The 25,448-nt window shown below is 45.4% G+C and overlaps 1 protein-coding gene across 2 annotated transcripts in view; it reads right to left on the minus strand.

Annotated features, from left to right (window-relative positions):
* FEZ2 (fasciculation and elongation protein zeta 2) overlaps nt 1-25,448 on the minus strand; it is a 400,578-nt gene that overhangs the window by 187,520 nt on the left and 187,610 nt on the right. The window lies entirely within an intron of this gene.

Genomic DNA, 25,448 nt, shown 5'->3' on the forward strand with positions numbered 1-25,448 from the left:
GAAGACCTCAATCATGCGGGCAGCAATGACATTTTACAAGCACTGCAAATCGCATTTCAAACAATAACATATGACAGAAAAAAATCCTCACAGAGAAACGAAAAAGGATGTTAGAATTGGAAAGGGCCAAAAGTACATTTTTACAAACGTAATTAAATATATTACATTTGTAAAATGTTATTAGACAACATGCACCCAACGAAGTTTTATTAGAGAGTACAGTTATCTGATCCACTTTATATATGGTTTTCTAACACCATTTAATTTCTCTTCAGTGGGCTTGAAAGCAGGTAATAATACATATCATAAACTTAACAGAAACAAGCATTGGTAAACGCATTATGCTTCGCCTATGCGGTTAATAAGGAGCTGTTTTTTGTTGTAGGTTGTAGCTTGCGAAGTAGTTGTACAATATAAGTTACAGAAAGTCTGCTAAAATGTTATGACTTGTTTATGTAAAAAATGGCAATAGATTGTGCTTTTACTAGTGGTATAGTGTGGGTTCGGAATAGCAACATTTTTAAAAATGAAAAGAGGGATATATTTGAATTAATTGATGTAATAGCAATATTACGTGTTTAGAGGAGTGCTGGCAAACTTTTGGGCACAGTGCCACTGCACCTCCTGCACCATTCAAATCAGGATCCTATTGCCTGCAAGTTAACTGCACTTGTGACTGCCTGTTTAGCAGTAAAATATTGCAATATTTGGTGTTTAGAGCGGTTCCTAGTCCTTTGGCCCCGGTGTCACTGCTGCACCATTGAAATCATGGCCCTAGTGCCTGCTAGATAACTGCACTTGTGTCTGTTTAGTAGTAAATTAGGAGTTTAGTCAGGTGCCTAGAGCTTTTGGTCCCGGTGCTACTGCACCTGCTGCACCATTAAAATCATTACCCTTTTGCCTACTAGATGAATTCACTTGTGACTGTCTTGTTTAGTAGTAACATTTAGCAATGAGCTGGGTTAGTGGGGTTCCTAGAGCTTTTGGCCTCTGTATCACTGCACCTGCTGCAACATTCAAATAATAATCCTGTTGCCTGCAAGATAACTGCACTTGTGACTGCCTGATTAGTAGTAAAATATAGCAATATATTGTGTTTAGAGGAGTTCTGACAAACGTTTGGATCCGGTGCAGCTGAACCTGCTGCACCATTCACATCATGACCCATTCGCCTGTAAGTTAACTGCACTTGAGGGAGGGGGCGCTAGGTGGCGCACACGCAAGATGGCCGCACTATTGTAAGGCTACTGCTGCCCGGTGCCAAGATTCATCATTTATCCGTCTCATCGGCATCTACGACGGCCACAGCCAAACCAGAGTCCACAGCCAGCTGACATCCCATCGCGAGTTTCGACTTGCTAGCGGCTCCCTGACTGCCACAGCTAGAGCCTCCCTGTTGCACTGCAGTGACCGCCTGAGAGACGTGGAGTGGCGGTTCGGTGGGCAGCGATACGAGACACCACGGTCCCCCGTAGCTGGGCCTCACAATGTGAAGCAGGAGTGAGACGCCCTATGCCGAGGTCGGTGTAACCACAGAGAGTGCGCTTCGGCACAGCGGCAGGACCGGCACAGCCTCTCCTGCTACACGGGGGTGCTGCTGTGAAGCGGATCGTGCTGGCCCCGGAGGGCAGATCAGCGGTGAGTGGTGTGAGGCGCTGGGAGAATCTCCACCTCCCCCCCTCATCTCCACGAGTGCAGAGGAAGGCAACGGCTACCATCACGGTGGTAAGCAACGCGCATCACAAACTTGTCAGTGTGAGACTGGGGACTCAATTGCGGGCTGCGCTTCCCCCCCGCGCTACTGTCAACGCCTCAGTTATATAATATTAGAGGGGGCCGCGCTTGTGCTGTCGAGACCTACTGGCCCATTGGCCACGCCACCCATAGCAATCAAATGCAACGAGGGGCGTAGAGGAGTGATCGTCTAGCAGCTGCTGGGACGTGCATTTCGCCTATAACCGTCCCATTGGCGTGGCGAGCCTCCAACTGCATGCCACCCAAGAGAGAGAGACAATAAAGCCACAACATCGCAATACATAGAGGTGAGCGCTCGCTCGATACATGCGCAGCACATTGCGGACGTGGAGGAGTGATCGCCTGGTGGCTGCTGTGTGGTGCGTTTTGCCTATAACCATCACATTGGTGTGACAAGCCTGCGACTGAGTGCCACCCAAGAGGGGGGGGGACGGACAGTGGCGCTGTGACATCGCACTGAATCGCTCCCCCCCCTCAATCGAGACGATTGCGCAACAGGAGGCACCACCGCCGCACTATAGGGGCCTGCGCCAACGAGTGCAGTTGGGGTCCACTATGGGGAAACCGGATACGAGGCAACCCCGGCTCACTTTTGAAGCAAAGAAAAATACTCACACGCCACAAGAAGAGCAAGAGGCCACTGGGGGTGGATGCCCAAGTTGCTTCCGCCACACAGACTGATGACATGAAAACTCTTCAAGAGGTCAGGCAAGGTTTTGCCACTATAGCCGATAAGGTGGGTAGTATGTCCACACGAATGGACGCCTTAGTTCATAAACCTGAGGGTCACGAGGAACGTATAAAAGAGGCGGAGCGCCGTACATCGGACACTGAGTACACCACCTCTCAGGTCACAACACAAGTCGCCAAAATGGACAAACTATTGAAATTTATAGCGGCCAAGAATGAGGACTTGGAAGCGAGAAGTAGGTGCAATAACATCCGCGTCCTTGGTATTCCGAAAACCACTAACACTGGCAAAATGGAGGAGTACATTGAGAAATTGCTGCTATCGTCCATAGGTACGGAATCCTTCTCGTCCCAGTTCATCGTTGAGCGTGCGCATCGCACTCCGGGACCACGTCCACCTCCAGGGAGTACACCTCTGCCTATTATAGCAAGTCTGTTGAACTATAGGGACCGGGACATAGCTCTTCAAGTGGCACGCAGCAAACAACAACTGTCCTACAACAGTATCACATTTTCACTATATCCCAATTTTACGGCAACAGTCCAGGAGGAGAAGCGCAAATTTACAGCCGCAAAAAATAAACTAAGACAAGCCCAAATTGACTATGCCTTGCTATATCCAGCTCGCCTTAGAATTACTCATCAAGGTAAACAACGCTTCTTCACGAAACCACAGCAAGTGGATGGATTCCTAAAACACTTGAAACGCGCCAACCAAAATTCTGATTCGCCTACTACTTCACAGCGCTCCACCTCCCCGACTACAGAGCTTGACTCACACTGAATGATAACTGTTCCTTCATTGAGCACCCAAGATGTGAGGCGAGACACAACAACGGCCGGAGTCTTGTGCCTGCTACTCACACTCTCCGGAGCCCTATTCTAAACAATATGATTATACCGGATGCTATTGTGAGACTTTATTCTAATGAAGCGCCGGGCACCCTCTGCCCTCTCTGAGATCATTTATACCACCTACCATGGTCTCTATAGGCAAGGGGTACTTGTGCCTGCACATAGGGGTGCCCCCCAACGGGCAATCCCCCACTGTTTCTAGCTGCATATTGAATGCAGCAAGTTTTGTTTCGTTGTTGGGGTTCAGGGTGGTAGGGAAGGAATGTACTACTGGCATGTTGGGGTTGATTCAGTGGGAGGGGGAGGGGGTTTCTTCAGTCTCAGCACACTTGCAGCACAGCAGGATAACCCGGAGTATAGCTTCAGATTCACAATCATGCTCACTGAGCAACAATTGAGACATTTGTCACCCACTCATTGGTCGCACAACTGACACGGTAACCTCTGTGAAACTAAGCATCGTCATATGGAATGTACGGGGCTTACGGGATACGCGTAAAAAGCGCCAGATCTTAGCCTATCTAGACCAACACCAAATTAGCATAGCGATGCTACAAGAAACACATAGCGACCCCAGGCATCCTACCACATTCGCGCAGAAATGGGCCGCCAATAGAATCTTCTCCTCCTACTCATCCTATGCTAGGGGTACAGCCATTATCATAAAAAACGTACACCCTTTGTCCTGGCAGGCGCCCTCAGCGACCATGATGGGAGATATTGTCTTGTGTGAGGTCGACTGGGCATGGACTCAGTAACACTTGCATGCTGCTATGGCCCTAATGTGACACCCCAGACTTCTTCACGATCCTTTGGGGGAAGATCGTAGAGATAGGCTCCACTCATGTAGTCTGGGGGGTGGGCGGGGGGAATTTTAATACGGTACATGATCCTTCCATCGACCGGTCCAACCCTGCCCTACACCATTATACAAGGTCCAGCGCGGCCCTGCAGTGCATAACTAAAGCAAGCTTCCTTATTGATACATGGCGACATATGCACCGACACAAACGTGAAGGCACACACTTCACTTCACAGGCCGCATCATGGGCACTTTTGGATTATTTGTTTCTTACACGAGGACTTGGCCCTTCCATTACGAGCGTCAAGCATTTGGCGCGTACATATTCAGATCACTCTTCAGTGTTATTGACATTGACCTCACCCGGCTATGGTACTCCGCGCAATGGATGGCGTTTGCAACCCTCCTCGCTATTAGACGCAGTCTTCCATGCTGAATTAGGGGACGAAATACAAGATTTTTTCCGTAGGAACAGAGATTCGGTGGAAGAGGTAGGAACCATTTGGGAAGCCTTTAAAGTTACAATACGGGGTATATGCATATCCAAAAGCGAGGGGGTTCTCAGGAACATACAAAACACGTTACGGAAGCTGGAGATCGAGCTAAAGACATTAGAGGTGCAGCTTTCTGCCGGTCCAGATGGGGAGACCCTGCGGAAGTTTTGCGATACACTCTCGGACTACACGGACACCGCTAATCGGGAAGCCAAATTCAGGGGCAAATACTGGATAGCCCGGAGATATGGGGAGGGTAGGCGCCCTGGGAGAGTGCTAGCAGAGACTATACGCAAGCCACGATTCTCAATTAAGTCCTAGAAATACAAGGACCAGATGGCTCGCTCCATCGCGACACAGCAGATATCCTTAATATATTCACTGAGCAGGCAACTTGGGGAACCAGGCAAGAGTCAAGTCAACAGATCTTGCTTAGGCAACACCTATTGGCTTTGCCAGTGCTTGCTTAATACTGTGGTTGATTTTTTTTATTTTAACGTCGCAATGAATTAAAGTGATAAGCTCTTCACTGGGTAGGCCCATTCTATTCTTGACAGCCACTACTTCATGTACTTCACAGTTAGAAATGAAGCTAAGATCCAGGTTACAGGCTTCCTAGAGAAACATAATGCGATGTAAAGCAAGGAAATTGGTCAGATCATATCCGCTAAGTTTAAGTTGCCGATTTAGCCATCAATGTTCTAAGTAGGTATCTAAAAGAACTGCTGGGTTCTAAGATGAAGACTTATTATCCTATCAAGAATTTTATTTAGCTTCATAATGACGGAGCTTTCCTATATAAAGCTGGTTTGCTCAAAATGATTGAGCTTTCCTATATTGATTCTTGAAGAAGGAGGAGGATTTGGAGCTAGTAAATTTGTTTTCTAGTTGAAAATTATTTAGGGTAATTTTTAGGTTATCAATGTCATTCGAAGTGAGGATATCAGAGCCTTTGCAATTTAATAATAAAGCCATGTCTTTTTCGTCCTAGAACGAGAATATTTTTCTATAGTCATCCATTTTAGTTCTAGTGTGATAGTTTGTCTTGCACCTTCCAAATGCTGGTGGGCTACATTTCTGAAGACCTACTGGTGTGTGTGTGTGTATAAACTCTATTTGTTTCCTGGTTCTGGATAGACATGACCGATAATAGATTAGTTGGTTGTAAAATTTAAAAATCTTCACATTTTTGCAGCAACTTAATAATATTTTACCCATTCCAGATTTTGTGGCGACCTTGTGAGTGGTACATGGGCCAAAAATATATTTCTCTAGGAGAGTGGTTGTTAGAAGAGATATTGATTCTTGGGTTAGGTGAGATTATCTTGTTCTGATAAATCTATGTTCTGAATTAAGCCCAGGGGTTTTCCTGGTGCAGAGATGGTTACTAAGAGTACGTTTTGCATATTTTGATTGTTAGCGATAGAGGGGAGCCTAAGGGAACCAACTGTAGTTACTGGGATTTTATCTTTAGTTTGACCAGAGAGATCTGATCATATTTTCATAATTGTTGAAATTCCTTCCAAAACGTTTTTTGTTCTGAGACTTTGACTATTTTGTATGGTGTAGATAAACTGCTCCTGGTCGTGTTTCGAGTTTTGGTTTCAGGAGCTTCAGGAATGTTTAGCTCAAAGGCTGTTGTAGGTGTCAAAAGTGTGCGAGCTGGTTCTTCCACGAGGACAGATGTCATTTTGTTGTTGTGGTTGTTTTTATCTTGATCTTCAAATATTGAAATAAAGTGTGTGGATGTTTTGGGATGCAATCAGGTTGTTTTTGGGATGTGGTTTTCAATGTAATTTTCTTAACTTCTTCAGCCTCCATTTACTTATGTACGGTTGATGTGTTCATGTCTGTGATTCTGGCCATTGACTCAGTTAAATCATCTATAGAATTAGGCATTAGATTAGGTACAGTTGCTGGGGTAGCTGTGGTGTTTAAATGGTCCATCAGTGATTATGTTCAGCTTCTAAAATTGTTCCAGCAATGGGTGAGGTTATGATGGAATTAGAAGAAACAGCAATACCATTGTTCCCGAAGGTGTTGCACTGTAAATAGTCAGAAGTTGTTCTAATGTTGTTGTTGCTCTTGAAGAGGTCACAATTAGGGTTTTGACTAGAAGCTCACTCTGTCTGATATTTGAGCCTTAAGGTTATCCACTGTGGCATGAACTGTAGTAGGACAAAGTCATCAATACTAGGCCTGGGCGGTAAATTCCGTTCCGCTCGCAGAATTTGCGGAATTTGGGTAATTTTGCGTTCTGCGGAGAACGCGGAATTGCCGAAAATTCTGCGATCCGTGGGTTCGCGGAATTTTTGGGTTGTTCGTGCTTTCAAAATGCGTGTTCGCGAGATATTCCCCCCCCCCCCACAAGCACGCAAACAGCGTTCGCGAACAGGAAAAAAGCATCATGAACGGGCGGAACAAGCAATTCCGCGTGTTCGTAGAACTCTGCATGCTCGCGGAGATTTTTTACCGTTTTGCAGAGCTTTGCGTAGCGCGACAACGCAAATTCCACCCACCCCTAATCAATACAGAGAAAATTCTGGATCTTAGTTTGGCCAGATAATTTGCCAAAGTTCATGATTTGCTTGAATTGTTTTTGCACATGCCTTCATGTCTCTTGACTTAGCATTCAAGAAAGAAGCTTGATTGGCTATTATTGCTGTTTGATTATATAAAGCATGCAAAATGTTAGTTAAAGTGTTACAAATTGCTCCAATGGCTGCTAGGACTGGAATGTAGGAGGTGAGTCCTGTGTGTCTTGTTGGTCGGTCTTTATCAATCGAATTTTTTAGTATGCTTCCTTTATCTCTTCCAATCATTATAGATATTGTTAGATCTAGTTACTCCTGAAATAATCAATCCTCAGAAATGTTGTGCAATCTAGGAGTAGAATTGGTGGCATGCTGATTTTCCTCCTTAATCAATCAATCAATCACTGAATTTGTAAAGCGCACTACATACCCGTGAGGGTCTCAAGGCGCTGAGGGGGCGCCGCTACTGCTCGAAGAGCCAGGTCTTGAGGTGTCTTCTAAAGGTGAGCAGGTCCTGGTTCTGCTGTAGGTGGGTGGGGAGGGTGTTCCAGGTCTTGGCGGTGAGGTAGGAGAATGATCTTCCGCCGGTGGTCTTTCGTTGGATGCGGGGAACAGCCGCGAGGGCGAGGTTTGCTGAGCGGAGCTGGCGTGTGGGGGTGTAGAAGTTGAGTCTGGCGTTCAGGTAGGCTGGTCCGGCTTTGTGGAGTGCTTTGTGTGCGTGGGTGAGGAGTTTGAAGGTGATCCTCTTTTCGACGGGGAGCCAGTGCAGGTCTTTCAGGTGGGGGGTGATGTGGCTACAATGGGGTACGTCGAGGATCAGTCGTGCGGAGGAGTTTTGGATGCGCTGAAGTCGACGCAGGTGCTTGGCTGGGATTCATGCGTAGAGTGCGTTGCTGTAGTCCAGCCTGCTGCTGACGAGGGCCTGTGTAACAGTTCTCCTTGTTTCGGGAGGGATCCACTTGTAGATCCTGCGTAGCATGCGGAGGGTGTTGTAGCAGGAGGAGGAGACGCCGTTGATCTGCTTCAACATGGAGAGGGAGGAGTCGAGGACGAATCCGAGGTTGCGTGCGTGGTCGGTGGGGGTGGGTGCCGTTCCCAGCTTTGTCGACCACCATGAGTCGTCCCAGGCCGTGGGGGTGGGTCCGAGGATGAGGACCTCCGTCTTGTCCGAATTCAGTTTCAGACGGCTGCTCTGCATCCAGTCGGCGACGGCCTTCATTCCCTCTTGGAGATTCATTTTGGTGGTGTGTGGGTCCTTGCTGAGGGAAAGGATGAGCTGGGTGTCGTCAGCGTAGGAGATGATGTTGAGGTTGTGCAGACGGGCCACTTGTGCGAGGGGGGTCATGTAGATGTTGAAGAGCATCGGGCTGAGTGATGATCCCTGAGGGATGCCGCAGATGTCGGTGGCTTTAGATAGGAAGGGTGGGAGTCGGACTCTCTGGGTTCTGCCGGAGAGGAAGGATTTGGTCCAGCTGAGGGCTTTCCCGTGGATCCCGAAGGCGTGTTTTTAGGGTGCGATGGCAGACCGTGTCGAAGGCGGCTGAGAGGTCCAGAGGATGAGGGCTGAAGTATCGAGTTGGCGCCTGAAGTCATCTGTGGCGGCGATGAGTGCTGTTCCAGTGCTGTGGTTTCGTCTGAACCCGGACTGGGACGGGTCCAGGATGTTGTTGTCTTCGAGGTGGCGGGATAGTTGTGCGTTGACGATTTTCTCGATGACCTTCGTTTGGAAGGGGAGCAGGGAGATGGGTCGGAAGTTCTTGAGTACTGTTCTTACTGTATATTGACTCAGAAACATCATCAACATCTGAGCCTTCGTCAGATCAATGGCTGGCAGGACATCCATGGCGTGGCGAGTAATGGCAAACAGCAGGCATCAGCTGTCTCGGTCTCAGCCGCGATGCACTTTGAGCCGCTGAAGCTCCGAGAGTCCGAGTGTAGGGAGGAGCCTCTTGTGGGAAGCAGAACCGGTTCAGAAAAACTGAAAGGTTGCAGTACACTCAGCCTATGGTCCTCAATTGGTCTCCCCACCTTGTAGCGTCAAGGCGACTAGTAGTAATAGTGTAGTAGTGTGGAGAGGTGTGGTGCAGCGGCCAGGGCAGCTGACTTCGGAGCACGGGGATCACGGTTCGATCCCCGGCTCAGGCAACAGCTCAGCACCGTGACACTCTGGGCAATACATCACTTAATTTCCACGACGGCCCCCAGCGCCTTGAGACCCGTAAGGGTGAGTATTTGCGCTTCACAAATTCGGGTTTATTTTTAAAGCCTACGCTGGTGACAGCATATTCTAGCTTTTGGGTGCAGCAGCTGCACCCAGTGGAGTTGCCTACAGGCTTCCTTGTGTAAATGAAGTCTACAGAACTGATGTAGATAAGGTACCTTCATCTTCATTTTTTTTATGTGTTTGAGATTTTTTTCTCACATACAGTTCATTTGCCTCATCCAAAGCCGATTCACTCCGGTCACAGAGAAATGTGATAGAAGCGTTGATCGTGACTGGTTAAGCTGCCTTGCAATCAATATAATCCAAAAATACCTCCCTACGTTCATTTACTTCTCCACTCGATGCTAGTTTTTCCTTTCTTAATTTCTGAAACTTTAATAAAGTTGTTAAAAAAAAGGATTAACCGTTGGAAACTGAATGATGGCGGATGCCCACATAGGACAACTTCACCCTTACTTCTATCTGTGCTGGTTCTTTATTTCCAGGGCTGTGTGGAAGAACTACATAAGGTTTCACACCAGTGAAGTAACCTGGAAAGTGTACATGGTAATCGGCATGTAGGCCGCAATCACTTCCAAGCTCTCAGAAGCATCTATGAGGTAAACCTTTTCTCAGCCCAACTGCTGGACAATTTGAATATGGAGATCACACTGACTCTGTTGAAGGCGGTGGGGCCACTTTAACATGTCACTGCACCTGAGAGCACAGCAAATAGTGTGCTTGACTAAGGGCCATGATTTGTATTACTACAATAAGTTGCACTGCCAGTTTATTCCGTATAATAATAGTGCTCTTGGAGGTGCTTGGCTATGGTTCCTAGTTCTACTACTACACTGTTGCACTACCAGTTTATTTGGTATTATGTATAGAATGTATAATTTCTACATTTTCAATTTCCATTATATTGTAAATATTTGTGTAAATTCTCAAGGTATTGTTTAAGTGTTGTGCATGCATCTCCTGCTATACAACCACATCATGTTTTAAGAGTAATAATTAAGTTGCATTGCTCTTGCACTCACTGTAGACTACCTCATTTGAGCTAGGCCTTGACTATCCATATAGATTGAGTATCCTGTGCCTTGGTTAGTTGGGACAAGATGCACTCTCCCCCTTAGTGATTGTTGGCTTCCATAACTGAGCACAGCAGAGAAAAATCCTGACCAGAAGAGATACTGGGCTAAATGTTTTCATAATAATAAGAAATTGTTCTATATATGGGGCTTTATACTGCACATTTGAAATTTCTAACCGTTGTATACAGAAAATGTTATTATTATCCAGTTTATGGAACTCGAGTTACCAAGGCTGAAAGGCCTACTGTCTTGCCTGGATTCAGACTTCTCTAAAACTTTACATTTGGCATGGCGAGCATTCAGCACAGTCAGCTTAGGTCTATGTTAAACTCCAATAAAACAAAGTTCTTCTCAACCACAGGATACAAGCCAAAAACGTGGGTCAATCTCATAACACCCAAATCCTAGGCTCCTGGTTCACGGGGTAATCAGGAAAAAAGTATACCGTAGATTCTATAGACATAGGCAAAGATTTACAAGTACTTACAACAGTCATAAACATAGAAGGGGACAACATTCTGGATCACCACTGGATACTGAACCTGCAGGAAGGTGATAGCTACACTCTGCAGTGAACTGCAAGCAGGCTAGAGCTGTGCAAACCAAAGGAGGAAGAGTCTAGGCCAGGGCAATCCCACTGCACACTGGGATTTTGGACAAAAGATGCCATGTGTTAGGGATATGTGACCCAACGTCCTCTACCACAGCCTGATACAAGAGCCTCTCAAAGACATCTTATCCTCCTGTGATCCACTAGTGAGGTATGGAAGGTTCTGGAAAGTGGTCTAGCCTCATGTAAAGGGACAGTGAATGTAAAAGCTACTAAAGTATAGTGTGCTCTTCCTGCTTAGCGTGGATGTAACGCAAAATGAAAGCGCGTCGATCCCATGTATCAGAGACAACCATCGGTCTGGGGCTGAACTGGTGCCCCCTAAAGGTAGGAGCCACCAGCAGGGGTGTAGCTACCATTGGTGCACAGGGTCAGTGGCACTGGGGCCAGAGGCTTGAGGGGCCCACTACACCCTGATTATTGCTGTATGTTCCAATTCAAACTGCAGCCAGGGCCTACTTCCTTCCTTGCATTAGGGCCCATGCCCACTGGCTACTACTGTCCTCCCAACCCCCGAAACCACATTTACTGAAGCGCCAGCAATGCTTAGTAAGGCTGAGAAACACTTTAATCTCATTATTTTGTGAATTAGCCCTAGCAAAGATATACTGTCCCACTAAGGATCTTTGGTTATTACAGTTAATGCTATTACCACCACGCTTCAATGCAGCAAGGGACCCGTGGAAAAGTACTTTAAGCAGAAGCCTGACGATGAATACATCAACCTCCGCCAGGGATGAGCAAGGTAAGTGGATTTACTGAATTGCTCCAGAGTCATGGACCAGACTTCACATGCCAGGGATTAACAAAATGTGAACCGTATCCGAAACTGCAAATAGATGTAATGACAAAAGGCGACCTGACTTGACACCACGGTTAATTCTTTGAGGTTTAGAAAAAGTACAAGTTAGTATTAGCTTTTTTCTGAACACGCTGGCTGAGCCTCGGTCATGCTCAGAACTGAAAGCAGGTCTGAGCATCAAATGCTAAAAATCTTCAAGAAATGAGGTTGAGGCAGAGGATAGAGCCGTCGACCTCGAAGAATAGAAAAAGCCTCTCCAATCCAATCAATAGTATATGTAATATATTATTGCCAAGTAGCGTGTGTTCTATAGGCCAGACACAGGTTACATAATCCGTAGATACCGGACCACATTATGTACCAAACATCTTCTTTGCCTTCAAGCTTTCCCGCATTGGTCAGAAGTACTTCCATACATTGTGGTTAGGTGCAATTAGAATAATTGTTGAGAGAAGTCAGGAGATACCCTCTGTCCAGAACTTACCCTCCAGTGACGTAACGAAACTTGAGGGGGCTCCCTGCAAAGTAAATGTAGGGGACCACTCCGATCACACTCAGGAGCTCTCCTGCCAGTGTACGGAGCTGGCTAGCCCCCTGGAGCTCGGGCTCCACTGGAACTTGCCCCCCCCCCCACCCCAGCACTGCACGGGCCTTTGTTACGCCACTGTTACCCACAGTTTGAAAAATCTGGTGGAGGGGAGGGAGAAGTCGTACCTGCTGCGTGTGGTGTGTGATGATGCAGGTGTGTGAGTGTAGGGAGCTATATCTGGGCCCCGCCCCTTTCCCCTACCACACTTAACCCCCGTCCACCTCCTTCCTCTTGTGATTGTCGAGTAGGCTTATGGAATCCTGGAAAGTGACATGACTTTTTTTGATTGATTAATTGCTGCAGTGTTACATTGGTAAGTCATGTCAAAGTTATACTGTTAGCAAGTTTTTGCCGTAAATGTTTCCAAGCTGTAAAAAAACTTTAATAATAACAACAAATTTAAAAAAAGAAAATCTAGTACTTAAAACGCAAGGCTCAGTTTCTCTCAATTGGGCCGTTCCAACATTTTCTCTAGACTCTCGCGACAAGCCTTGTGGCTAACCGGACAGATTCATCCAAGGAAAGGGTCCATGACTCCTACAATCTAAATTTCAACAATAATTCCACAACAGATCACTCGGCTCACGACTAGCACCTCTACTAGCAATCCCTGCCTACAAGAAGGCCATTGGTAGAACATTTATTTTAGTGGTGGTTGCACAACTTTAGAACTGCTTACCAAAAGTAAGAACAAGCTGTGCAGTATTTAGGGAAGGCAGAGGACGTAGAGGGTAATTACCAAGCAACGTAATTTATTGTACAGTTCCTGTGCAGAAAAGCTGGTATAACTTTATTGAAATAAGATAAATGCAGAAACGGTGCAAACAATATGGCATTATCTGCAATAGGATGCATTTGTTTTCATATATGAAACTTTGGACAGCACTATGTTGATCCTAAATATTGCAGTCAAAAACAGGGCATCAGTAGCTGTGGTTCAGGATGAGGCTGGTGCACAGAAATGTCGCAGGGGCTAATGGGGTGACTTTTAGGACCAGAACGCCATCCGATGACCAAGTTCAACACACCAATGCCAAGCCCAAAAGACAGCTGCTTCTTCGCAGCACTGGTCATTCTTGAAGGAGACTGGAGGCACAGAATTAGTCCAACTTCATTGAGCTGGCAACTTCGAGTAAACTAAATTGAAAGCAGACCTGCAAGGTGGTGCGGCTCCCGATAACTGGATGAGGACAACATCTAACTGCGTAATTAACACAACCACCACTAAGAAGATCTCATAGGGTGAGCGTTGTCCACCAGACTTTTATGATAAAAGCCATCAAGATGTGACAATAGTGGGATTATGCACATGTTTTAGGGAATACGAATTTTGGTGCAGTATGCTTACTACTAGAGATTTTTTACTGTACATTAAGAGAAATTTTATCAAGACTTATATTAGAATACGGGGTGTGCCTCTGCTCCATACAAAGCCTGTGTGTGACATAGCTACACAGACTAAAGACCCAAATGTTAGCCACGTAGGTCCTGAAGAGGGTGTGACCAGTAACATTGCCTAGCAGTCTATGCATAATGGCTATACATTAAAACCTCCCGCTATTAACCTCATCCAACAGACTTGTGTTCTAACAGAGACCCTATTACAAGCAGGGATGTGGAAATGGTTGGGTAGTTACCAGTTTCTTAGGTCTCATCACCAGATTCTGTTGTATTCTGTGGTGCCCCCCCCCCCCCCCCTCTTAATAAACCACTTGTTCTTTTATTGATCAATTTTTCATGTGGAACGAGTGGCCCCAGAGAAAATTGTCCATTTTTAACTAACAAAGTATTCCACCAGCTCCAGCGTGGTACCCTAGAAAATAAACTCCTTCATGACAGAAGAAAGGCTAGCATGCACTATGTTATGGTTCCTTTCTGAAAACTATTAAAGGAGATTGGTTATTATTGCCCTAAATCTCATGGAAATGGTAGCACGTGTGTTAGCACAAGCAGGTCAAATTGATTCCTGGAAAGCCAAACATTTCTGGTGCCCCATGTGATCCTGTTGGCCATGACCAGGTGACTCCAGTGTCTGATCATCTCCAGCCAACAGAACTGAAACAGGACTCCTGGTCCCTCTGGGGATGAAGAAGGGGAATAGAGCGAAGGGCTGGAGTCAGGGTAGGCTAACGCTTATTGAAATCTGAATGTGATGGAGCATTTCCTCAACACAGATGATGCTTCTTGCTTATTTCCAGGCAGCTGGACTGGTGCGACCTGTGGCTCCTGGGCAGTCTTAGAAAAAGGGGGGACAAGAAAGTTTCACCAAGAGCAGGAGAAGGTTGAGAACCGTAATGAGTTAGAAGGCTTTGAAGGGTGTACATGAGTACTGAAACATTTGAGATGGGCATCACCAGCACGACATAATGGAGAAAAGCATTTTGTGCAGCACACACCGTCCAAATGGGCCCCACCATTCGCTAGGTCAGGTGTGATCCACAATGACATACGTTTTTTATACATGTCTGAGACACGATGAAGGAGAGGGATTTAAAGTATGGGGACTTTATGTAATTAACTAGGCTAGGGAAAGCCAGTACCCAGGGCGCATCACACTCACCTCAACTGGGGTACAGGTAGTAAGTCTGAGCATGCACTAAAATTATGTTACCACACCTGATAGTCACTTCATACCCTGAGTTAAGGGGGCTGTTGCCACCCTTACGTGGTAAGGGAGTGTAATTTAGGCATATACCGGACATCAATGCATAATTTTAATGTTCACAAAGCCAAAAAGTAACACTGAACACCTACAACGGGCTTTCATGATTGTTGAGTCGACAGGAGGAAAACCACAGTACTAATAACAAAAACATTAAGGGCCAAGATGCAGGGCATTCATAAGCCAGGTAGAGAGATTTTGGCACACAAGTTTTTTTCTATGCAACATACTAGGCCTACAGGCGAATGTATGATGGTATTCCGAATGCAATTAGCATGCATGCCTTCTGAACGCCATCATTAGAATGGACGCGTCTTTAGCCCGCATTCGTTCAGCACGCAAGTCGTTCTAACGACTTTCCTTAGAGGGGTCCTGGATTTTGGAATAGTTTTATATACTACTCCAACACCAGTCTGCGCAACAGAAGGGAAGGTGTCGGTCTTTAAATACAACACCATTCCACCAATACGCCGCCCTAAAGCAAGTCGTCGTAACTACTTGCATGCTCAACTGCGTGCTAAAGACGCGTTCGTTCTAGTGACGATGCTGTGAAGGCACAGCGTGAATCCGGCTTCGTCCTAAAGGATGTTTCCACTACAGGCACCAGAGGGCTTTGCAATGAACAAGGGAAAATAAGCCCAAAACATATTTACATATGGGAGGTTTTGGTTTATTGGTTAAGATGCCATCTTAGGAACTTGGGTAAAAATCCTGGCCCTGGCACCAGAATGAAAATCATGAGAAGCTGAGCAAACCACTTAATCTTCCTATGCCAAAAAATTTTAACATGTGAAACGCCAGAAGCATATCTCCCATCAGGAGCTGGTCCACCCACTATCTACTTCCCGATCACACCACACTCATCCAAAAGTCACTCTTAGTCCAGTACCACAAAACTGTTATACGGGTAAACCACTGAGGAACCGTGTGTACCAAGGCACCATGTGGTAAACCGTGCTCAGCTAGGAGGTCATATGCCTATTGGAGTTCCAAGAAATGACAAAATTCACCACCCACAAAAAGATCACTCAATATCGTGACCCGGCTACCATTTCCATGCGGGCCCTGGCCATCCCTCCGGTTGCTCCCAATGCCGGGTAGCCAGCAAAGGGTGCTCACATGTGTAAGGCATTGCGGTGCGCGTCCTCTGTAGTGCTCAGACACAAAGAAAGCGTGCCATATGTATAAAATAATAAAATACAAATATTCATATTCCTCACCCTAGAGGCAGGGGTTCGCTTTATCGAAACACTACTTGATTGCTCCCTAGATGATGATCCCCCCCCCCCCGCCCACAGGTGCCTGCGCCTTCCCATAGATACGATCTGCAGCAAGCCACCCACTGCAGTTGTGCAGCTAAAAAAGCTCTAGCTCAGGAGCCGCTAGGCCTCCCTCTGTCACCGCCAAGCACAATTTACAGAGTGCTACACACCGTCGTGTAGTGTCCCAGTACAACGTCAATAGTATACCATCAAGTTCCCAAAAAAACGTATGGTATGGGGCAGTTTCAGCAGGAGAGCTGAGAATAAATAAAGGAGGCGAGGAAGGACAACAGTTTTCGAAATCGCCACAGGGCCACTTACTGACAGCGGTACTGTGGTCCAGAAAGACACCAAATGTGTCAAACAAACGATTGCCCAGTTGTAATTCCCCTCATATAATAAGTCCGCTGAGCAATAAATGGCTATCTCCAAGTATCTGATAGTATGCAATTCCCACTGCAGTCAGGCAGCAGGGAGCTATCTACCCTCCACGGAATCACTCTGGAGAGGGTCAATCCAAGACTTGTCCCAGTTCACCACCAGACCCGAATGACAACCAAAGTCAGTTATTGTGGATACAGCTCCCCTGACATCAGAGGGCTCTCTTTTCAAATACTTATTTAAAAAACAAAAGGTCCTTCAAAAACAATACAACATGCAATAAATATAGACCAGAATCGGCTCTATATTGCTCGTACAATGCCCAGCCGGGCATTGAAGTTTTAATAATCAATAGAATTATTTTCTGACATATAATAGATTGAAGAGTGGGACACAGTCCTGTGTCCTTAACAACTGAACAAAAAGGTACAGACAGTCAAACAAAAGAAACATACATCAGGCTGAAGAATGAAGCTTTTTGCCAATTCGAGATACAAGGCAAGCTTTCTTTAAGGTACAAAGTCATGCACAGTTTTTAACAAATGCGTTTAAAATGCATGTTTGTACATGGGGTCGACGACGTTTCGATCTATTCAAAAATTACATAGATCATCATCAGGACTAGAAGGGGGGAATTGCACGATCGCCAGTTGACCAACTGGCGATCGTGCAATTCCCCCTTGACACTGGCGGACCTTGGATTCTCAGGCCGTTATGTTGGGTAGTTGGTCGTGCTATTAATTCCCACAACAAGCTGGAGCCCACAATTGTTTTCAGCTTAACAGCCATGGTTTAATTCTGGCCGATTGATCCGCGTAACCACTGGAACTGTGTGTACTTGCTCTAGAGGCGATTCGTCTCCCGAATTGGGAATTGTAAAATCAGGCTTTTTATTCCTTCTAGTCCTGATGATGATCTATGTAATTTTTGAATAGATCGAAACGTCGTCGACCCCATGTACAAACATGCATTTTAAACGCATTTGTTAAAAACTGTGCATGACTTTGTACCTTAAAGAAAGCTTGCCTTGTATCTCGAATTGGCAAAAAGCTTCATTCTTCGGCCTGATGTATGTTTCTTTTGTTTGACTGTCTGTACCTTTTTGTTCAGTTGTTAAGGACACAGGACTGTGTCCCACTCTTCAATCTATTATATGTCAGAAAATAATTCTATTGATTATTAAAACTTCAATGCCCGGCTGGGCATTGTACGAGCAATATAGAGCCGATTCTGGTCTATATTTATTGCATGTTGTATTGTTTTTGAAGGACCTTTTGTTTTTTAAATAAGTACGTACCCTGGGTCCTTCCTACCTTACGGGTTTCCCCTTGTCAAGCACTAATATACTCTTTTCAAATACAGCAGCATGTCATCTGCATATAAGGAGAGATACATGCGATCAGAGGAAAGAAGTCGGGCTCAATAATGGTGGCCTAGGCGGACCATGCGCACAAAGTGTTCCACGGCCGGAGCAAATAAATAAAGACAAGAGGCAACCTTGTCTGGTGCATCGTTCCAATGAAAAAGCCTCCGAGACCAGTCGAGCAATGCGGATCCCACCCACTTTGTCAGAATCAAGCAGCTTCGGACACTTAGCAAAGGGTAGGCCGAACCCATGTCAAACAAGGTAGTATATAAAAATTCCCAACAGAACAAATCGAATGCCTTCCGGCTGTCCCTGGACATAACTAGGTCAGTCGCCGTTAACAACTCCAGCAGATCCAAAGCCAGCAATGATTGACAGATGTTGGGCATGGTGCTTCGAGTGGGAACAAACTCAGTTTGATCAGAGTAAACCAGGGCACACATATGCAGGAGCAACCGGATTGCCAGCACCTTGCTCACAATCTTGTAATCGACATTAAGCATTGACAGGGGGCAATAGGAGTCGAGGCTCATCTGGTCCTTATCCTTCTTAGGGAGGGATACAATGGTAGCCTCACGTAAGGAGAAGGGGAGCAAACCTCGCTTCCGGGGGTCATTGTAGAGAGTGATGAGTCTCGGGACAAGGACCGAGGCAAATGTAGCATAAACTTCTATCAGCAGACCATTTGACCTGGGCACCTTCCCCCTCGGGATGTCCTAAATTGCAATACGCAATTCCTGCTCAGTAAAGTCCGCACCTAATCGCTCTGCCACTGCGGCATTGAGGGTCACTGGGGAGGAGGCTATTATATAATCAAACATATCCTCACTGCCCACATCCCAACTGAGTATAGATCTTGATAATATTGAAGAAACACTGTGTTTATCTCCTCCTGCGTGAAGGTATCCTGACCCGAAGTGTCCCGTACCTGAAGTATAATGTGCCACGTTAGCATTTTCCCGATTTATCATGCTCAGTATGCACTTGGCTGTATAAGCCCGATAATAGAAATGCTGCAATCACTCCAACAGGGCAAGCAGTTTTTCCCGTTCCACTAACAGCTGCCTCCTACCTTCTGGGATCTTCTCTACTACACTGGGAAAACAATCAAGCACCGCCTCTTGCTGCTGCATGTCCGAATGTAACTGGGTCCGCACGCCTACCCTGTTAGCTATACAGTAACCCCGGACCACCACCTTTAGAGCCTCCCACTCCGACCCCGCTGATGTGACTGACCGTGCGCTATGGAGCCAATAATTCACAATATGTGCGCTCAATAGTGCCGGAAAAGCCTGATCCCCAAGCAGCACAGGGTCCAAACAGCATGTAGGGACACTGGGTCGGGGCGAGGCCCACAAGAGGGAGCGCAACACAGATGAGTGACAGGTTCCGTTCTCTCCAGCAGTCAACAAGATCCCACTGCGTCACCCAAGAACAGGCTGCCTCCACCAGCCTATCTGCTGGTGCGGCATGCAGGGGCGGGTGCGACATGTCCTACCCCAGGTCCACCAAACAGATGGTTTTCTATCTGACAGTTATTGCCAGATAGAAAACCATCAACAACAGAAGAGGGGTCAGGTAAGTCAGAAACGAAGATTGGTCCATATTTGGGGCATAAACATTTAATAGTGCTGCATCTCTACCACTCACGCTACCCAGTACCAAAGCATACTGACCATCTGGGTTGGTGATTGCCCTGTGCAAGAGGCAGGGAATCCGAGGACTAGTGCCCCTTGAAAAAGCAGAATAAGTGGTAGCATACAGTTGTACCCGCCAGCAGCCAGAAGGATCCATCCCGCAGATTCAGTAACATGGGATTCTTGTAGGAACACAACATGCACTCCCCTACGCTTCAAATTAGAGGGCACATTATATTGCTTAGAAGCAGAGGAGAGGCTCTGCACATCCAAGTAATCAACTTAACCTGTGCTGCCATGCACAATGCAACTGGAAAAAGTAGACACGAGGACCCCAGGGACATTCCTCAACCACAGCCCCCCCACCCACCCCCCAAATCAAACTGGTCCCACCCTGCCACACCAAACAGGTAGGCACAACAACCATACACTCACCAGTGCAATGCTGTGAAATCAAAAATATAAAACAACTAAAAAATCAACACCCCTTAGACTGCAGTTGAGCAAGGTGCTAGTTGGGGGACTTTCTATAATGGAGGTGTTGTGAGAGGTGCACATGGTTTGAAAACATGCTTTAAAGATGATGCTGCAGCACCTCTGAGCCTTAGCATAAGTACATATGAGAGAAAAGACGCAGTCAAACAAACAGATATCTCCTATTATTTGGAAGATAAACTGTAAGTGCACCAGGACCATGGATTTGAGAATGTTGTAAGCTAGTCTAATTTTAACAGACAATAGCTGGCTGAACTGAGAAGGAGTTTCCACTGGTACACCATTTTTCGTAGGAAAGGTTGGTCAGGAGTGTATTCTACCTATATGGAAGAGCTCTGGAGTTTGTGCAAGACGAGAGGGCAATGGTGAATCACTGAGGAATTCTGGTTGTCGATGGAAAGGGGACAAAGTAAAATGGGGCCAGTGGTGGTATGCAAGATCTGTTTGCGAGAATAGAGGCAATGTGGCTTCGGACAGTTCTTTACCTCTACAGCGTCGAGTCTCCAGAACATTGTGCAATGGTGGACTTATGAAAAGCTGCAGAAAGGGAAGGTTTCTTTTTTTAGCATTGTTTATAAACACTGTGCACAATAGCAAACCATTGTCCAAATTACTTCCCAATTTATTGTTGATACTTTTGGGACATAGCTAAAACAAATGGCTGATTTTTATTCAGAAACTATGGAAAATGAATCTACCCCTAGAGTTGTAATTTGAAAACCTTGTGAAAACCAGAACCCTGTCAACCAACGTTTTATGAGTGAGTTAGGTAATCAGTGAAGAACTACCTACCCAATACAAAACAATCACTAGGGACAGCAAAGACAATTTCTATATTGAAACCCAACAAAGTCCCTAACTCTGTTAACACACAGGCTTGGTTACAAGTGGATGATGTAATAGGGAGGGTGAGAAGGTGCAGGAGGTAAAAGGGACAATCTTAAGGTGAGCAGGGGATGAGGTTAAGTCAATTTATAAGGAAGGAAGTTGAGGTGAGGTTAAACGGTTAAAGATGAACTAAGGTTGAAGGAGTGATTGAAGTTCATGGAGGAGTTAAGTTCAACGGAAAGACTGAGGTTGAAGACAAGGTTGAAGTTGATGGTCTAAGGTTATAGTGAGAATGAGGCTGGGGGTAAGACTGAAGCTAAGGGTGGGAATAACAGTGAGGTTGAAAGTAAGGCTGAAGTTGAGAGTAGGGTAGCACGGAGGCACGTGAATTTTGGTTGTGAGGTTGATTCTGATAGCGAAGTTGTAGCTCAGCCTTTGGCCATATACTACGAAGTGAGGTAGGATGAACAGAGGAAGTTTGATAATGAGGTTGCGGGTGAGGACAGTTTTTAATTGAAGAAATTGAGCATAGGGTTTGGATGAGATGACGTGTAAAGCGAAAATATTGTGATATTAAAACTGTCAAAGGAGCCTACAAACACTCCCTGCAAAATGGAGTGAGAGGACACAGAGTTGGGTTTGGGGCAACGGCTTTAATGTTCTAATTATGATTTAGTTTTTCATTTTGCATATGTGACCCAGTGCCCACATCTGCGGAGCACCATGGCAGCCCCCTCACATTAATGATAAAATGAAACTGGAGCACCATAGATCTGGATTTTTCGAAGCCGATAAACAGAACTTTACAGTAATCAATTCAGAACCACAGAATGGTGTTAACAGTTGCCCAAATGTTGTTCATGTAGGGGTGAAGTTTAACAAGCCCTCACATGTAGTAATCATAGTCTGTTGTAACCTGTGGTTGAAGCTATGCACCCTCGCCATAGTTCCCAATTCCCTGCTGCTCAGCCAGTGTTCGTGTGATGTAATGGAATGTTGAAGAGGGACTGGTTGGTATGAATGTCAGTTGGAGAGATTGGGCTGAGCAGCAAGGATGCTGCTCCTGGTGGGGAGTTTACCATCTTAATTTTAACCTGTAACCTAAGACTTAACTTCTACAATATATCTACATGACTGGACACCTAATTTCCTACTTACACAAATGTATCTTCATTTACAACATGGTCCTTCATGAGTGTGTTGATCTAGTCTTTTAAAAACAGATATTGATTAAAGTGAAACCCTAAGCTGTTTCCTTCTTTACATGGAGGATTCCGGCCACGCAAGCTTAAGTGACAATAGACTGGGCCATGCTTAGGGATGTCATTCTGTGATCCCACCAACATAGCTGATATGTACTTTACACTGACAAATTTCATTTATTCCACATTCTTCCCTTAATGGACGATTTGGGACTATACAGGGTAAGGAGCTGTATGTTGCTGTAAATCATGAGCCTCTTCTCCATACACCTAACCCCCCCCCCCCCTCCCAAACCCAGTTGGGTGGTCATATGCCTATTGGAGTTCCAAGAAGAGACAAAATTCACTACCCACAAAAACGATCACCCAATATTGTGACCCCAGCTGCCATTCACGTGCGGGCCCGACCATCCATCTCGGTGCTCCAAATGCCGGGCAGCCAGCAACAGGTGCTCACATGCGTAAGGCACTGCGGTACACATCCTCTGTATTGCTCACACACAAAGCGTGCCATCCATATAAAAATATTCATATACCTCACCCTCAAGGCAGGTGTCAGCTTCATCAAAACACTAGTTGACAGCTCCCTAGATGGTGACCCCCCCCCTCACAGATGTCCACGCCTTTCCATAGATGCGATCTCCAGTGAGCCACCCACTGCAGCTGTGCAACTAAATAAGAAAGCTCTAGATCAGGAGCTGCTAGGCCACCCTCTGTCACCGCCAAGCACAATTTACAGAGTGCTACACGCAGTCGTGTAGTGCCCCTGTACAACCTCAATTGTATGCCATCAAGTTCCCAAAAGAACATACAGGGCAGTTTTAGCGGGAGGGCCGTATTCCAGTCATGCACACTACATGACTGGAAACCTAATTTTCTACTTACAAGAATGTATCTTCATTTATGACATAGTCCTTCATGAGTGCGTTGAACTAGTCTTTTAAAAACAGATATTGATTAGAGTGAACCCCTAAGCTGTTTCCTTCTTTACATGGAAGTTTCCATCCACGCAGCTTAAGTGACCATAGACTGGGCCATGCTTAGGGATGTCATTCTGTGATCTCACCAACATGGCTTATATGTACTTTACACGGACAGATTTGATTTATTCCACATTCTTCTCTTAATGGACAATCTGATGCTTAATAGGGTAAGGAGCTGGATGTTGCTGCAAATCATGAGCCTCTTCTCCATCCACCTAGTCCCTGCCACCCTCCCAAACTCTGAAACCTGCCTCTCTTGTGTAACAACTTGAACCAGCCAATGGAGCAGTCTGGTACCTCGTCACTTTAGCCAGCCCATCGAGTTCTCAAAGGCAGCCGGGTCCTCCTGCATCACTAATAGGCCACTGAACCCCTCCACCAGCAAACGCATTTTTTCTCCGACACTGAGGTGTGCTAGTTCAGTATCTCTGCCAAGCCTGAACCCAGACTGTCTGTCCCTCCATTAAATTGCATTGCTCAAGATGTTGGGAGAGCAATAGAGTTTTAACATTATTTTTATTATTTTTTAAGAAATATAGCTCAAACACTGGGTGGTAGCCATCGGAATCTGCCAGATCTAGAGGTATTATTTATTTTTGTCAGCAAAGTAATCCATGATTACTTACATGTTTAGAGATAGTTTTCCACAAAATAAATATTCATGATTTTACCTATGACCAGAAAAACAAGCATTTGCAACGCAATAGGTCTCACATTTGCGAGAATTTGAGCAATTGGCATTGTAAATGACGATGCCTTTTTATTTACGCATTGGTTTTTCAAACATAAATAAAAGGCATCGCCATTTACAATTCCAATCACTTAAACTCTCGCAAATGCGAGACCTATTGCTTTGCAAATGCTTGTTCATTCCAGTAACTAACAGAATCCAACCCCATCTCTTCAGGACATAGGCATTCTTCCCATTTCACTCACCACATACTAATGTATATGTGGAAGACCACAGACAGACTTCCATAAATATAGTAAACATTTTAGAAAATAAACTGATGACACCTAAAAGTTCAACTCCTCTAGGACACAAACTCGGTTTATTAAACATATAGTGAGTAAACAATCCTACTATACAATACCTAGACATAACCCAGGACTACCTTTCGCTACCTGGGTGGATACTGTAACTTATGCCAAAAACACACACTCACAGCTTAAGCAAGTAGAGAGAGCATCATCGGAAGAACCTATTGGAACAAGTAGCCATCTACACATCACTATAGTACAACATTCCAGTTAAACACAATCTCAACCAACCAACATTCAGGATACAAGCCATGGACGACAGCCTACAATAGGACTTTACAAAGATCTTCAAGAAAAAAAGCCACCGCTTGCCTCACCCTATCCAGGAAATTCCAGAGAAGAAAAAGGACCCACTCCTTATTGATACCCAACAACCAGCAGGAATTTGCCACACAAGGGCTCACTTTCAGACCAAGTACTGGATCCTCAGAAGCAAACGGTAGTCACTTGGAAATGAGGGCCTCATTTGATTCAACGTCTTTATCTTTTATTTGAAGTTTTATTATGGATGGCATCAAGTTATATAGATCTCCAGACAGAAGGAGAATACAATAGAATAGCTCATGATGCGTAAACGTTGGGCGGTAAAAGTGTATATTTTGAAAAGCAACCCTTTTTTAAAAGCACTTTTAGACGAGACATCTTTGTCTACGTTTCTTGGTTGCCAATATCCCATCATGCTGCCCCTTGTAACAAGAAGGAATATCATTTCATGGTTTGCCACAGAAGTTGTTTTTTTGCTACTAAACAATTCACTGACAAGATTTGTTAGGCAGTATTTTATTTCCCCACAAACGATAAGCAGGAACGTTTCCATGTATCTATACTTTTCTGATGTGATTTATATGGTAAGGGTAAATGAGTCAAACATTTTACATTAAGAAAAACGACTATAAAATCAAATAAAAGTTGAGATGAAGTCTAGACTGCGGCAAACCTAAAATGGGCGTGTATTTTGCCCCTCCATCTAGAGAAGGTAGGAAAACTAGTGTATTCATTTGAAGCCAACTTAATGAAAAGTGTGATCATATTTCTAAAAGGGTATGGGGCCCAGGAAGCAATCAAAATGTATAGTTTGTTACAAGGTTCTAAAGGTATAGCTACTTAAAGGTAACCTGCATCAATTCTGAATATATCCCTCTTCTGCGTGCCCAATTGCT

The sequence above is a fragment of the Triturus cristatus genome, chromosome 6 (genome assembly GCF_964204655.1).
Source record: "Triturus cristatus chromosome 6, aTriCri1.1, whole genome shotgun sequence".
Classification (NCBI taxonomy): domain Eukaryota; kingdom Metazoa; phylum Chordata; class Amphibia; order Caudata; family Salamandridae; genus Triturus; species Triturus cristatus.